The 14,569-nt window shown below is 43.9% G+C and overlaps 1 long non-coding RNA gene across 1 annotated transcript; it reads right to left on the reverse strand.

Annotated features, from left to right (window-relative positions):
• Window positions 1-4: 4 nt before the first annotated feature.
• LOC109477380 lies at window positions 5-12,114 on the reverse strand. The gene is made up of 3 exons (XR_002140670.1): window positions 12,035-12,114; window positions 1,462-1,611; window positions 5-954 (listed from the first exon to the last, which is right to left on the reverse strand). It is a non-coding gene; the product is annotated as an uncharacterized LOC109477380 (long non-coding RNA).
• Window positions 12,115-14,569: the final 2,455 nt, after the last annotated feature.

Raw genomic sequence — 14,569 nt, forward strand, 5'->3', positions numbered from 1 at the left:
TGGTTGATAGTAAGGCCCAGACTCACAGGGTCTTATCATAGACCACTAATCCGAGGAGCAGTCCCAAAAAGTCAACTGTAAACGTCTCTGCCGATGCAATTATTGGTCTGCCTTCACCTGAATTCCGTGGCCACTTGACAACAGAAACCTTCAATTTTGTTAGTCAGGGTTCACTGGATGGGCAATGCAGAGTAAATGTTAGAATGTCGAGCCCTGTCAGGTCGAAATCGCCCTAGTTGAAACCCGAGCTCCCACGTCGTCCTCTCTTCTAAGAATGGTTCACGACTTTGTCACCTTGCTCTTAGAACCTCCAAGCTCAAAACCAAGTCGACATCTTGCTGGTGAAGCAAGGGTATACGACGAGGTGGGATGTGCGGTGCTGACTATAAGTAGCGCCGAGGGCTTCGCTTCTGTCCACAAGGACACAACACCATAGAACCTCTCCCCGGTTGGAATCTTGAAGCCCAATGTTACCGACCAGATTTTCCTAAACTTGCACCCTGCAGACCGAACTTAGATCGCGTGTCCAGCGGAGACGGGGAACACTCCCAACCGATTGGCTTTTGCCAGTTCACAGCGGTGCGTCTCTTTCCTAGCTCCAATTAGTTTGGCGTGAAATGGTGTCGGCCGTGGCCTTGAGGGTGTGCAGAAGTGACTGTAATGTTGTCGGCCAGCGAGACTAATCCTTGCGAGCAGTGGGGGGAGTCCACACCGTAAACACGTGTGGAAGACACACTCGCAGATGAGATAGCTTCAACCGAAGCAAATCTGTTTTTCACTGACCTTCAGGGTTAGAACCCTCCAGAGGCGATTCCAGCTCAAACCACAGAACACTAGCCGCTGCACGTACACAAACTGCCCGGAGCAGATGTGTGGGAATTAGCGTTGGGTACTGCTGGTCGACGGAGACGGTCCTACACTCGTTCCCAGAGTAGGCTCGTTCCCATGTCGGGCCTGTGGCAGTGGGAACAATAATATGGTCATCTCTTGTTACACAAACCACGTATATGTATATGTAAACACGTATAGGTGTATGTAAAGGTTAAGGACTTATGAATACACCGTAGTCAATTTTGATAGAAGATACTACCCAGACTGTATTGCTGATATTTGTAGATTCCTGAAATTCGAGAATGGTGGTACTAAAACTGTGCCTTCACAGGTGGCAGGTATTTAGTTATGTGATATATCATTGTGATAGTTAACGTTATCTGTAAAATTGGCACCCTTTGTATAGTGTGGCCCTTCTGAGAGATTTGAGTAGCTTCCTCTTACGAATGTGAGATGAAGTGCAGGCAGGCGTCGCAAACTACTCATTGCATCACACATACTCTTTGGTGGGTATTTATCTACGAACGTAGCATATCAGTTGGAAAATTTCAAAAGTAAGTTCAAGCAAGGCAAAACGGCGCTCAAAAAGATACCTTAGCAGAAAGATGATAATGCACAAAAACAGCTTACTTTTTAGAAAAGTAATACGGATCTGTTGCAGTGTTGTTTTGTAGATGTCCGTACTGTGACTTTGCCGACAGACCTGTCTTGTACCAAAGTAGCCCCTTGTCGGTGATACGGAGCAGCCCACCTAAGCCTGGCTGTGTAAAATCACGCTTTCTGCAAGACACAAAACAGATGGTAGATGAGGTGATCGTTACGTTATCAGTTTTTAGTTCCTATCGGTTGAGTTTAGCGGGCAGGCAGGGCGGGTGTTAAGCGGTCTGACCTGCGGGCGCGCAGTTCCAAGGGAACGGCGGTTGTTTGTTCCCGGGACATGTCTCTCTGTCAGCCGTCAGGAATTCCTGTACACGGCGATGTGGCTAAACAGTTTGGATGAAACGCCATGTATACATGTCGGTACGTATGATGTTTAAAGGCATCCAATGCGATTTCAGAGCAGCAAAACTGGCAAATATTCGGAATAAGGCAATCTTTATGATATTGACACATACTGCTTCACATTAGCACATTTCAATCAGTATTTCATAGTTTTGGGTATTTCAATTGTAGAAGCAAGCCCCAAGATGAGTCCCTAAAATCAGCCAAGGGCCCTTCCAGTAACCATTTTCCGTTTGGGTATATTTGCTCCATGAGAGTCATTTTACATTTGAATAGTGTGGTTTCAACTTAGTATGGAGATAAATAACTAGAATATTGACTTTGAAAAATTGGGTTTCCTAGCCCTAAAAACGGTATTGGATCCCTTTAATTTAAATAGACCATAGCGAATGACAAGTCGGAGAATCTTCGAGTCTCTGTAAAAAGAGTACAGTTTGCCGCTCATTTAGCGAACAAATTCCCCTGGCATGTTATCTGTCTATTTGACCAAGTTCTACACTTTCCAGTCGTTTTTGAAGCCCGGTATTGACTATATGAGTTAGATAACTGTTACTACAAAAGTTCCCCTGCTGACTTCCTTGTCGAGTACTGTAGCAACCACGTGACCCCGCAGGTGAGACAGAAGTAGCTCTCGTTCCCAGAGCTCGGTGACGGACAGAAAGCAGACGGCGGTTTTTACGTCATCCACGTGTGATAGAGATGAACAGAGAGGGCAGGGGTCGTGGGAGGCGCCCGTGTACATGTCAGGCAGTTGAAGCGTGGAAAGATTTCTCGTAAGGCCACACCAATGTAATTAGTTGGTTCTCGTATTCGCCCGCATTAATTTTTTTCTGATTTGCAAAAACTGATACATTCATGTTCTGAATGAAGTCCAATTTTTGGCCCCAACGGTTGCAGGATGTCTTTCTGTTTGTTGTATAAGTTTTATAGTTTTTCCGTCTATCAATGCAGTGATTAGATTAAAAGTTCACTATATATTTTTTATTCCAGCCTGGTATGTAGCTACTAGCTAAGGAAGCATTTCGGGCTATTATAAGATGCATAGGCCTGTTTTTTTTCTCTCACCCTGTCGCTTCAAATTTTTTTCAGAAAAAATCCGAAAATCAACAAATTAAGATGGTGTGGCCTGATGTAAAGACGACACGTTGAAGGTGGTCCGCGATGCGACGTGTGAAAAGATGAAACACACGCACGGGCGGCACGGCTGTGTTGTAAGGTTTAGTTCTTCGGTGACGACCGAGTTCCGGAGCTCTACATAAAACATGGCCGTACTGTCGTATGGAACATGTCTTAGCTGGAATTGGTTTTATATCAGACATTCAACATTGGCAATGAGATTTGTGTCAGCTATTTGGAAATCCTACAAATTCCTCATAAATGATATGTCCTATCATATACTAGCCTCTACCAGGCTTTAGAAGCGGCTGGAAAGAGTTGATATTGTCAGCTATTTGGAAATCCTGCAAATTCCTCATAAATGATATGTCCTATCATATACTAGCCTCTATCAGGCTTCAGAAGCGGTTGGAAAGAGTAGATATTGTCAGTTGTCAGTTATTTGGAAATCCTGCAAATTCCTCATAAATGATAGGTCCTATCATATACTAGCCTCTACCAGGCTTCAGAAGCGGCTGGAAAGAGTTGATATTGTCAGTTATTTGGAAATCATGTGAATTCCTCATAAATGATAGGTCCTATTATATACTAGCCTCTACCAGGCTTCAGAAGCGGCTGGAAAGAGTAGATATTGCCCAAATAGACATCCGGTAAAACATAACGTAATACAAATTAGTAAAAAAAAGACACTGGATGAATTCTGCCAAGAAGGAAATTTGTGTTACGTTAGGTCCTATAAATGTTTAAAGAAAAGCTCTTCTAGTCAACAAGTTAGAATAGGAATGGACGACTACTATAAGCTGCCTAGTCGCTAGTCGGTCAGCTATTTCTGCCATCATTAGGTGATGACATCATTACAATCGTGTTGACAGGGGCTCGTGGCGAGTTGACCAGTACCAGGGGTCAGACGTGGTCATCTGGAAACACCATCCTTTTGGGGTTATCATCGGAACCAACGTTAATATCTTAATTAGCACATGATCATGACAACACTTGGATGAAAACATTAGAACTATTAGGGTGTCCATTGATCAAAATAACACATTGACTGTCGTTCAGGATTTGTTAGTGCGACAACGGGACAGTTTTGGTCTTGTTGTTAGAGAGGTGGTTCCCTAACAATTCGTTAAGAAAGAAAAATCAGAATTTAGATTATACTTTCCAATAGACATAAAAGATTCCTTAGTGACTTGGGGCTGTTGGTACAAATAATGCAAAGAAATTAAGAGGGTTCGTCCTTGAGAGTTAGAAATATTGCACTGTACCTTCTTCAGGTACAACCTTGTATCACTTTGTGGTTGCTCACTTACAGTGTTATGAGTGATGTACTTGAAATTGCTGTCATACAGTGTGTCTGGCAAATTTTAACATTCGCGATCAATAAAAGATTCACGTCTACCAGACAAAGTGCGTGGATAAACCTGCATGACTTGAATCGGAAGTTCCTGGCCACATCTGGTCAGGATATATAATTGCTGCCACGTTTGGCGCTAGCTGTGTAACACATGAAAACTCCCTCCCCGCCGGCGTTAGGGCATTAGTGGACATGAACTTGAATAGGAACCAGATTTAGCGCGCAGTAACGTTTGGAATGACTTTCAGAAGTGACGCCATCCATCTTATTACTACACAATTGACTTTGACAGACGTACAGAATAGACTATAGGGAAGGATCAAAGGAAGAATTGTACCACTAGACATCTTACAGTTAATAGCACCTCGAAGGCTCAATAATTTTATGATTTTTGACGTGATTTATGAAGAAAAGGATTGTTAAGACATTTATTTATCATGAAAGAAAGCTTAATTGTATTGTTTTACGCTACATAGTTAATGAAATAAAAGTGCCCTAACACGTTCACCTGTCCCAAAACTTTAACAGGTCGTCCTACAGAAATTGACAGCAATGAAGCCAACCACAGTACGTACTAGTATTAAGTCATAATGAATGGAAAACAATCGTACAAAATTAGCATTTTCACTCGACCTTGGTTCATAAAAGCCTTGAATTACTATGTCCAAGGACGGAAGCTCCTAAAGAATCTTAATGTGGCAGCAAAGGTGCTAAGGCCTCGACATGGCACGAATCAGGAATGAAGGCCAAGCCCCTTAGGAGTTGAAGGTAGCATCGCTCACACTGGCTCTCAGACTATTGTCAACTACGCGGCACAAGGAGAGAAATACTGATACTCTAGATAGTGAAATACACACGACGAAGATATCCTTCCCGGCCACATCTCACCCTGTCCCATGCTTCATCAGTTCAAATGTAGTGAGCAAAGTCCAAGAAAGATAACCGTGAAAATGCCTGTCTTTACTCTCAGACTATTGTCAATTACACGTGCGAGCCCACTCTGTGTCGCAGAGAAATACTGATACTGTAAACTGTGAAATGTACAGGGCAAAGCTAGATATCCTTCCTGACCACATCTCACCCTGTCCCATGCTTCATTACCTCGACCCAAAGTGTTTCGCTGCCAAGGTAACAACCACAGTGTTGAAGCTAAATATTTTCGGTAAGAATGAGAAGTTTTACCAACAGAAACCACCACGGATGACTTCTCTGGATCCAGAGCCAACTCTAACTCAGGCCTCGAAATTAACTCTTCCTATACATTGTCCCAACACTGTCCCAAAAATAAATTTCAATTGTCCCGAAGTAAGGATGAACTGTTCCAACCTGTTTTTCGGGAAGTATTGTATGGCTTCAACTTGAAGTCAACTTTATTTTGCTTATGTTCATTCCCAGGCGCACTGTAATTGCAGAGTTAACAGGAAATTCGTGTGTGTGTGTGTGTGTGTGTGTGTGACTGGTAAGCAAAAATGTCTCAAAATGTCTTTTGAGTTGTCCCAGCCTAAATCTTAGTGGTCAGTGGCTATTGGACCACCTTTAATTTCGAGCCCTGTACCTGCACAACACGGTGTTGATTATTAGCACCCACCCCCCTCCCGGCAGTTTTTACTAAAATGTTTGACCCGAGTCCGTCTGAGCTTGAACTCTGACATCTTGGTTTGACAGTGAGTGGCCGGTGGAAGTCAGTGCGAAGACTTAATTAGGCCTAAGCAAAAGAGCTTCTCATTTTAGATAAGTGCTACAATGTGTTACACCTCTTCTTGGGTAAGCTTTATCTTAAACCGGTATCAGTTATCATGAGAGGAATCGAGCCTTTAATGTCTTTAAATGCCCTACATATGTGGTAACAGGATGGAAATATCTCATCTGACTTTACAACTACTTGGTGATTAGACCTGCGGTACGAGTTTTTTTTTTTATATTCCAACATGTGATCACAAGACTCACTTATGGCACGCTCAACTTCTTTCAACTTATATTGATGCCGCCTTCAACACAGGGGACAGTACATATACAAGACTAATTTTCACCTGAGTTAAGTGAGGAAAGTCGTGTTAAGTGCCTTTCCCAAGGGCACAAGATCGGTGGCATGCCAGGACTCGAACCCGGGACCTCTTGGTTCCGAGTCGAGCACTCTGCCGCTACGCCACACAACCCCACGCCAGGTTGAGTTTGAAGAGTTAAAAAGTCAAAGATTCCTTGGATCGAAGCCCCCTGTCACACATAGCTGAAAATGGCCTCCTAGACACGACCCGAACTCCTCCCAACCATGGTTAGGAGTAGGTCGGGAGCAAGGTTGGCTGGTGTTCGGCGCCGAATGTTTCAAAATGTTTAAAACATTCGGGGGGTTGGTCAGGATGTTCAAGACGAACAATATATACTTCTTTCTTCTGCACCTTTGGCCATTGGCTGCCAGCTACAGGTCTGTACGTACTATAGATTTTTAAATCTGGGTTAATGGCATCTGATTATATTTACAAATCTGTTACGGGCTTTAGTCAAAAGTGACTTCGGTTTTGAATGTTTCATAATGTTGGAATGTATTTATTGACAAGGAAACCAGGTCTTTTGACTGCACACAGAAAGGATAACCACAAAAAGAGTTACGTCCGACTTCCACTTTGACTTGAAAAATGGACGCTGCGTTCTCGGCGGTCAGAACCTCTCAACACACGGGACCGGGTCATTAGACGGTTTTGGACCGGGCCCAAAAAACAGTCTTCCCGCACGGGTTAGTCCGTGGTTCTGCAACAAACAGCCCACAGGAAGCTGCTACAGTTTGTGGAATTTAACGCAGGAAATTTTAAAATGACCGCCAACGAAGTCGTGAGACCAGGGCCAGCTGTAGCTAGCACATGGACAGGTGGGCGGACTTGGGTAGCCTCTAACAGGCTTCGGAAGCGGCTGAAAAGAGAAGACGCTGTCCAAATAGACAAATAAGATGCCAGGGGAGTTGGTCCAACCTGGTAGAGGCTAGGACTTAGTTTGTTTGGTGACATCTTGTCGTGATTCGCTGGTGTTTTGTGTTGTTCTTTCCTCTTTTCTTCTTTCCTTTGATCAGTCCTCTTCGCTTGGCTTCCTTCGTTTTCTTCTCATTCATCTATTCACTTATTTTTTCATTGATTCATTGATTCATTCACTCCATCCATGCAGTCATCAAACACTTGATGCTATAGACAATACAATATCATAAATTTCTTTGATGAGCCAGTATTGGGGAGGGGGGCAATGATACTCGTGGAAAAGACTAGAGATAGCCACCGGCTGCTTTTATCCAGCATCGGGGGTACTGTAGAAACAAAAGAAGTAAAAACAGCAGGAAATTGAAAGGCCCTGCTTTCCGTTTTACAAACAATGTTATCGCGTTTATCCGTTGGCCCACATTTTAAAGCATTCCAATCGTTACTGGGGATATAAAAGTTTTCTTTTCCTGCTCCGCGGAGGTACAGGCGGTGTAAGGGGAGCCCGCGGACCCGCCAGAACGGAACGTACAACAAACATGGCGGACTCCTGTTGCCGGGCGACGCTGACACGTGCAGGCAGGTCGAGTTCAGCAAGTCTGGAGGCCGGCCAGGTGCATGATGCAGCAATAAACCTCACCAGTTTAGCCAGGACCTTAGGTATCACGGACAGGGACCATAATGCTGTGATAGCAGTTTTTCCTCACGGAGGAAAACATTTCTGAAGAACATAGACGTCTGTGTCTGTCGTTCGGCAAGTCTGGAGGCTCGCCAGGTGCACGATGCAGCAATAACCTGAGCAGTTTAGCCAGGACCTTAGGTATCACGGGTAGGGACCATAATGCGGTGACAGCATATTTTTTCTCACAGAAGAAAACATTTCTGAAGAATAGATGTCTATCGACGAACATTCACTGCGTCGGCCTCACTATAAGAACCTAGCCTAGAAACCATTCAAGGTCTATGATCACATTAAGCAACCTCTGTACACTTGGAGACGCCTACAAGGCGACAGCGGTCGCCAAAGGCCGAATAAAAATTCTAAACGGGAACTACGCGGCTCCAAATGTCTTACTAAGGACGACTGTGGTGTTCTAGTTGTCGGTTAGCTTGAGGAATGAATCCAATCTCCTTTTTAGCAGTAACCAAAGGGATAGAAGGAACATCAGGTGAACGAGTTACAGATGAACTTGGCGAAAGTGATCGTAAAGGCGATACAGTGAATAAAGAGCAATATTGAAGTTTGCCATGGCCAAATGTCCTCTGTTGTAGAATAAGGCCAAGACACTGGTTTTGATTCACGATAACCCAATTATAGGATTTAGTGACCTTCCCCGTGTAATACCCGTAACCAAGCCTTAATACCGACTTAATACCGCGGTAGAAACAGAGTAGAGTCGGGGACTCGCGGGCAGGGTAAGTTTTCCTGGGAAAGGCCCGCATAAGCCCCACAAGACGCGGGGTTTTAGACTGGAATGCGAGGGCGCCGAACCGGCTTGCCTGGCGGGTCAGCCCCGCGTTATCGGGGAAGTTTGGGATTCGATGCGCTTCATCTCCTGGACACGCCGTCAATGTTACAAACACACTCCTACCGCCGGCGGAAGTTCTGCAACTAATTGGTCGTCGTCAATTCTCAAGGGTCGAAAGAAGCGCCCACGTGAGAGCAGAACGCTAGTGATATACTCATGACTCAGACCCGACGGAACAAAAAGAGTTTCACAGCAAGCTGGAAGAATGTTAGTATTATACCATTTGACCAAGCGACTTACTCATGCGTTTTAATGTAGTGTAGAAGGGAGGACTTGTTGACTGACTTGAAAATAACAGTTTGGTTGAAAGTTCGACTCTAATATTTTGCAGATAAGTGCCACGTTGTAACATGATACATTTATGTGACGTTAACTAGTTATTGGGGAGAGAGTCAAAACGGGGACAAAGACAGCAATCAAGGAAACTGCTGACAAGGATAGGACACGCGACGGAAGAGGTAGAACTCTAACAGGTGCGCTGTCGGCAAGCAGCTGCAGGTGGTGATCATGAAGCACGTGAAACAGGCAGGCATCACCAGCAGCTGTAAGACTAGAACCGGGGCACGTGAGAGAAAGGCATGCGGAGGGGAAATACCTGCGGTTTGTGGGGGAGCTCCGTATGATAACACAGCCACTGACCCGACATGGGAACGAGACGACGGAACCACACACAGAACATCCCTCTCATTTGTTCTAGCCATCTAGAGCAGGGAGGACACCGTGTCCAACTCCACGCTAGGATTTGTCACGCCAATACCGGCCAGTGAAAGTTTGGTTCCGACCCAAATCGTTCTTACCATCCTATCTCGAGGGCCATCTCCGAAATGCAATCACTATACACCAAGCACTTTCCGACAACCCCAACTAGTCCACAAATACAACAGGAATACACGATTTGCAAACTTAAGCACGCTTGTCTGTCATCGGATGTCTTAATTTACAAGGGCATGTCTAAACTCTTTTGGACTGGCATTGGAGAAGTATGTGAAGGCCTATAATCGCATGGAGGGGGGCACATACAAGAACACAAGTTTGAATGGCAACCACGTTTTCAAAGGATGAGGGCTGGGGCAGAAAATGCTGTGTTTCTGAACTTGACTGAAGTGTTACTTCACACAATATGATACTAGATTGACAAACGAAAACTGCACATCAACATACAGAATTGCTTGTTAGTTGAAAAATTATCTTTTTCAATCTCTGTTTCTGAAATCCCACCACAGCTCAATAGACCATACGAATCGCTTGTGGATCAACTTAGCACAAGTACTCTCAGATAGTAGAAAACAAGGGCCACGTGGTGTCATGCGCACCTCTTTGTTGCATCAACACAGGTGTTTATAAAAGCGGGAAGAAGACATGGTGGTAGCACCGCGTACCTACAACCACTGAGACGAGCAAGATACATGTCACTTAGCAGCCCGCTCACGTCTTCCAAGAACTGGAAGTAAAGCTGGCGTCGGATTCGTCGAGACCGCCTCGAATCAAACAAACTCATGACCTCGGTTTTATGGTAGGAAGATCAAGTTCAACCCTGAATCCGACAATCTGTGACGTGACAAATCAATCCAGAGTCCAGGTCATGACCGCGATCGGATAAACTTCTGAGAAGCAACAACAAGATGATCCAGGAAGGGTGATATCTGATGGGGAACGGCCATGTTGTCACTCCGAACTTTGAAGTACTAGTCTAGTTTCTTTCTATAGAGGAAATCGTTGGCGGTTTCTGTGGTGAGACTACAATCAGAAGAGTTATTTCAAGGGTATAGCATTTCCCTTCTCAGAATGCACTGAGTTTGCTGTACGTGTTGAAGCTAGATTTTTAAAGAAATACTGAAACAAAATACAACGACGACACTTTCAAATGTAATACACAAGCGTTATACACGTAATATACAAGTGTTGTACATGTTAACGTTCACACTCAAAGCCAGTATTAGGTTAATTTCAGAAGCCAATCTTACAACGACTAAGGACAACGACAAAGAGCTACAACCAAAGAAAGGACTTACAGACAATGGCCTCCGCAGCGTTGACTTTGCTCCAAGCGTGCTCCATGTAATGTTAACTTTACAGCAACAATAGACTGGACCTCTCAGCGCTCGCTGACCATAACCCACATCATGTCCACTACTCAGAACGAACGGTACTAACTAGCGATCTGTTTCACCTACAAGTCTGCATGTCACTACCACCTTCAGTAAGGCTTCAATGTCAAGACTAATGAATGGCTTTTTGTCATCAATGAGACATATATGATGAGAAACCCTTGTTGGGTGGCGATCTCGACTAGTTCCTATACATACCTTTGCTAAGATAAAGAAGTGCAAAGAACGTTAAGCAGACTTGTTAAGAGGTGATGATTTTGTTATCAGGCGCTTGTCTCATACGGATTATCTGATAGTGGCTATTTGATACTGACTATTACGCTATCTAACTATCATATTACATGTATCAGTTTTTAAGACATCATTTTAAACAAAATGCATGAATGATCATGATTAGACGAGGAATATTATGCACAGATGTGGCACAACTACACTCTCTGTTATTGTATGTAAGCAACGTCCTCTTTGCAATTTGCCGCTCGGAGGCGCACGGTTGTGAGTTGGCCGTGACCGCAGGAAACAGTGGTTCACGAGGGCACTAAGGATTCTACTCCTGATGCTCTTGACACATACTGCACACACCTGTGGCTGATCACTGGACGCGACCTTGAACGCAGCACACGGGGAAAGAAAATAGATCTGCGTTTGCCATTGCCTACTTGATGTCCGTAGAGATACTTTTCAAGAACAAAGACCGCTTCAATCTATGCACATTGGCCGCAAGTTTCGGACAAGGGTAAAGAGGTAAAGTGGGTTGTTATCCACTGTGTCAAGGACACGGTATTGGTAGGCAGAGCCCAACCCTATTTACACCGCCTTTTACCTCCCCAACCTAAGTCACCCATTTGTACACCTGGGTGAAGTGAGGTTTCGGAAATAGGTTTCACATAAGATTTGGAAGATGGTATAAGACACAAATAGTTCTTGTCTGTTAGATATTGCAGTGATTATTATGCCCTGCGATAGCTTAAACGTGACCTCCGACATTACAATACATATAATTAGACATCTGCAAAATACTTAGTCGTTAGTACTTCCTACGTTTGTACTGTTACGGAAATTAAGTTAATGTCGCTCATGACAGTACTGTCTAGTGCCCTACAGTCGCTAGACACAATGACACAGAAACCTTACCTGTATCCGTTGCGTGCGTTTGGACCAGGTAGTCGGCAACGAGTGAAAGAACACATACACACGGACGTGTGCTACCTCTTCCGTTATCCAATTAGCATACCTCTTGTACAGAGAATGTTAGAATTTTATCAACAACTGATAAGAAAGTACGTCGGATTGGTGGAGAGATTTCTTGTGTGTGCCCACCACTCGGCGCTCGAGGGTGAAGCGTTACTACTACAAGAGCCACCGGCTGGGTCAAGATCCCGGTAACTATAGACTTTTAATTACACACGGAGTTTTTCGACGACTTAAACGGTTTGTATAACATGGGTCACACGGCAGACTGCAGCAGCTGGCGCGACGTGGAGGCTCGGTCGGTATGCGAGTGGGTAAGGGGGCTGCGATCTCCAAGTAGATGTTTGGAGGGAAAAAGGTAACGGCATTCTTGCTTGCTAGTCCCACCCGTGTGTCCGAGAACGGAACAAGTTAGAGAACGCTACGGCCTTCCATACCAATATCTGCTTGGAGTTCTCTTCAAGCAGAGGTTTTGGCTTTTTTGGCGTGTTTTTAGGCTTTTTTTAAACGGGGTTTCTTTTTTGCACTGGAATTTTTTTTACGCCAACCCACGCCAAGTCAAAACCCAAACCTCTGCTTGGAGTTCATGGGAGTCGCCATACAAGTAAAAAATGAAAGCAAATGGCCTTAAAGAAAACAAAAAGAACAATTTTCATAGGTTGAGAAAGTACACATAAAACTTGAAAGACACATGAAAATTTGAAGATGCCATGACTAAACAATACATAAAAGTGCTGACATAGACCAAAAACACAACAAAAACCATGCAGATCAACCGCAAATACCCGTGATAATCCATCTACCTGTGTGGGCCGATCTGTTGAAAGTCCGTCCCCTTGGAATAGATTTTTATTTGTTGGTTGCACGTTCATAGAACTAACATACTGGGAGTAGGTCAGACAGTTGGCGACAGGTAGATTTAGTACGAATATGTTCCAGTATCCAACCAGGCTTGTTAGATGTTTCTTCACAGTTATTGTCTTCTATATATTTACCGTTAGTAAATGTTTCTATTCTTTCTCCCAGTTCCCTCGTTTCTGCCTCAAACATTATGCTCTGATCTGTCCCTTTCCCATCTCCAGTGCCCCTGCATGTCGGCTATCTAGGCCGGACTTAGCTATAGGCTATCCCAATTAACTCAGTGTTTGGAAGATAAGATTAAGGATATCTTTACCTCTCCGACGTACAACTGCACAAAATTACATCTTGAACTTTCAGAGCATATGCAAGTATAGCGCTGAAAATGATTGGAAAGAGTTGGCAAAACCCTATGATAGTTAGATGGTAAGGATATCCCCCACCCCAACTTTCCTAAATGATAGTTCTAAATGTGCGTGCAATCCTGTGGGAACACATCGGTAAAACTGCACCTAGAGTACTGTTTTGGAGGGTAAGCCTTTAGTTATAGACAAACCGAGGCCCCAGTAACCTACACTGCCACTGTTGGGACCCAGAGACGACAGGTGGAAAGCGTGTGCAGGGCGCCGCCATGTTTGTTTGGTCTGTGTGCCGGCGTGCGGTCGTTCTGCCTGGCTACAGACTGCGACACGAAAATGGCGAGCAGGTCCAGAAAAGAACCAGTGCTGACGGATCGAAGGTCACGCGACGGTCAACATCATTATTAAATTTCGTTAGAATATCAAGTGTATTATAATTTTAAGAATATATCTTGGTTAGACTCACTCTTATATTTCATCATAAACTGACTTCATTTCTGCCGTACAAGAAAGTTGGAATTAGTATAAGCTGTAGACTTCAACGTAGGTATGTTTCTTGTGAGAAAAACGTAAGGCACGCAAAAAAGCTGAATTCCCACCAACGACTAAAACGATGGGTTTATGTACACGTAGTTTTACACACGAATTATCTCATGATATCTTCTCTTTATAGTTTAACTAGAGGTCGGAGATCTCATGTCTTCGTCAGAGGTACATCGTTCTAGAGATTAACATGCGTATTCTTCACTCTTTTTAATAATCAATTTGGTCTAAAGAACAAAAGAATCTCTGTACTATTTTTATGGTACAGAACACCCTGAAACGGTTTGCCGCAGATTATACAGATGCGTCGTCACCCGTGTTAGCCCCCCCCCCCCTACGTTATTTGAGTTTGGACTGTTACTGGAAAAAAAACGTTCAAGAAATTCTTACTGTGTTGAAAGTGACACGACAACGCCGCAAAATATAATAAGAGAAGATGTTATAAAGGAAAGAATCAGAACAGGGTGACTACTGCTGTTTTGTTAATTTGTCTTTATGACAAATAGAAGACTTGTTTCATGTGTTCTTTGTGTCCTAACATTTGTACTTCTACAGTTAGTATATTCCAAATCTAGGCATCTCGTTTTTCGGCCCTTCGTGTTTTTATTGCCAATTAGATTTAAGGTCTCCAGTGGACGTCATCCATAGCAATTACTTGGTGTGGCCGTAGAAAATAACCTGACATATGTCCAACCTATCCTCCCCCTGCTGAAGTTAT

This window comes from Branchiostoma belcheri, unplaced genomic scaffold (genome assembly GCF_001625305.1).
Source record: "Branchiostoma belcheri isolate BF01 breed outbred unplaced genomic scaffold, Haploidv18h27 scaffold4, whole genome shotgun sequence".
NCBI classification, from domain to species: Eukaryota; Metazoa; Chordata; class Leptocardii; order Amphioxiformes; family Branchiostomatidae; genus Branchiostoma; species Branchiostoma belcheri.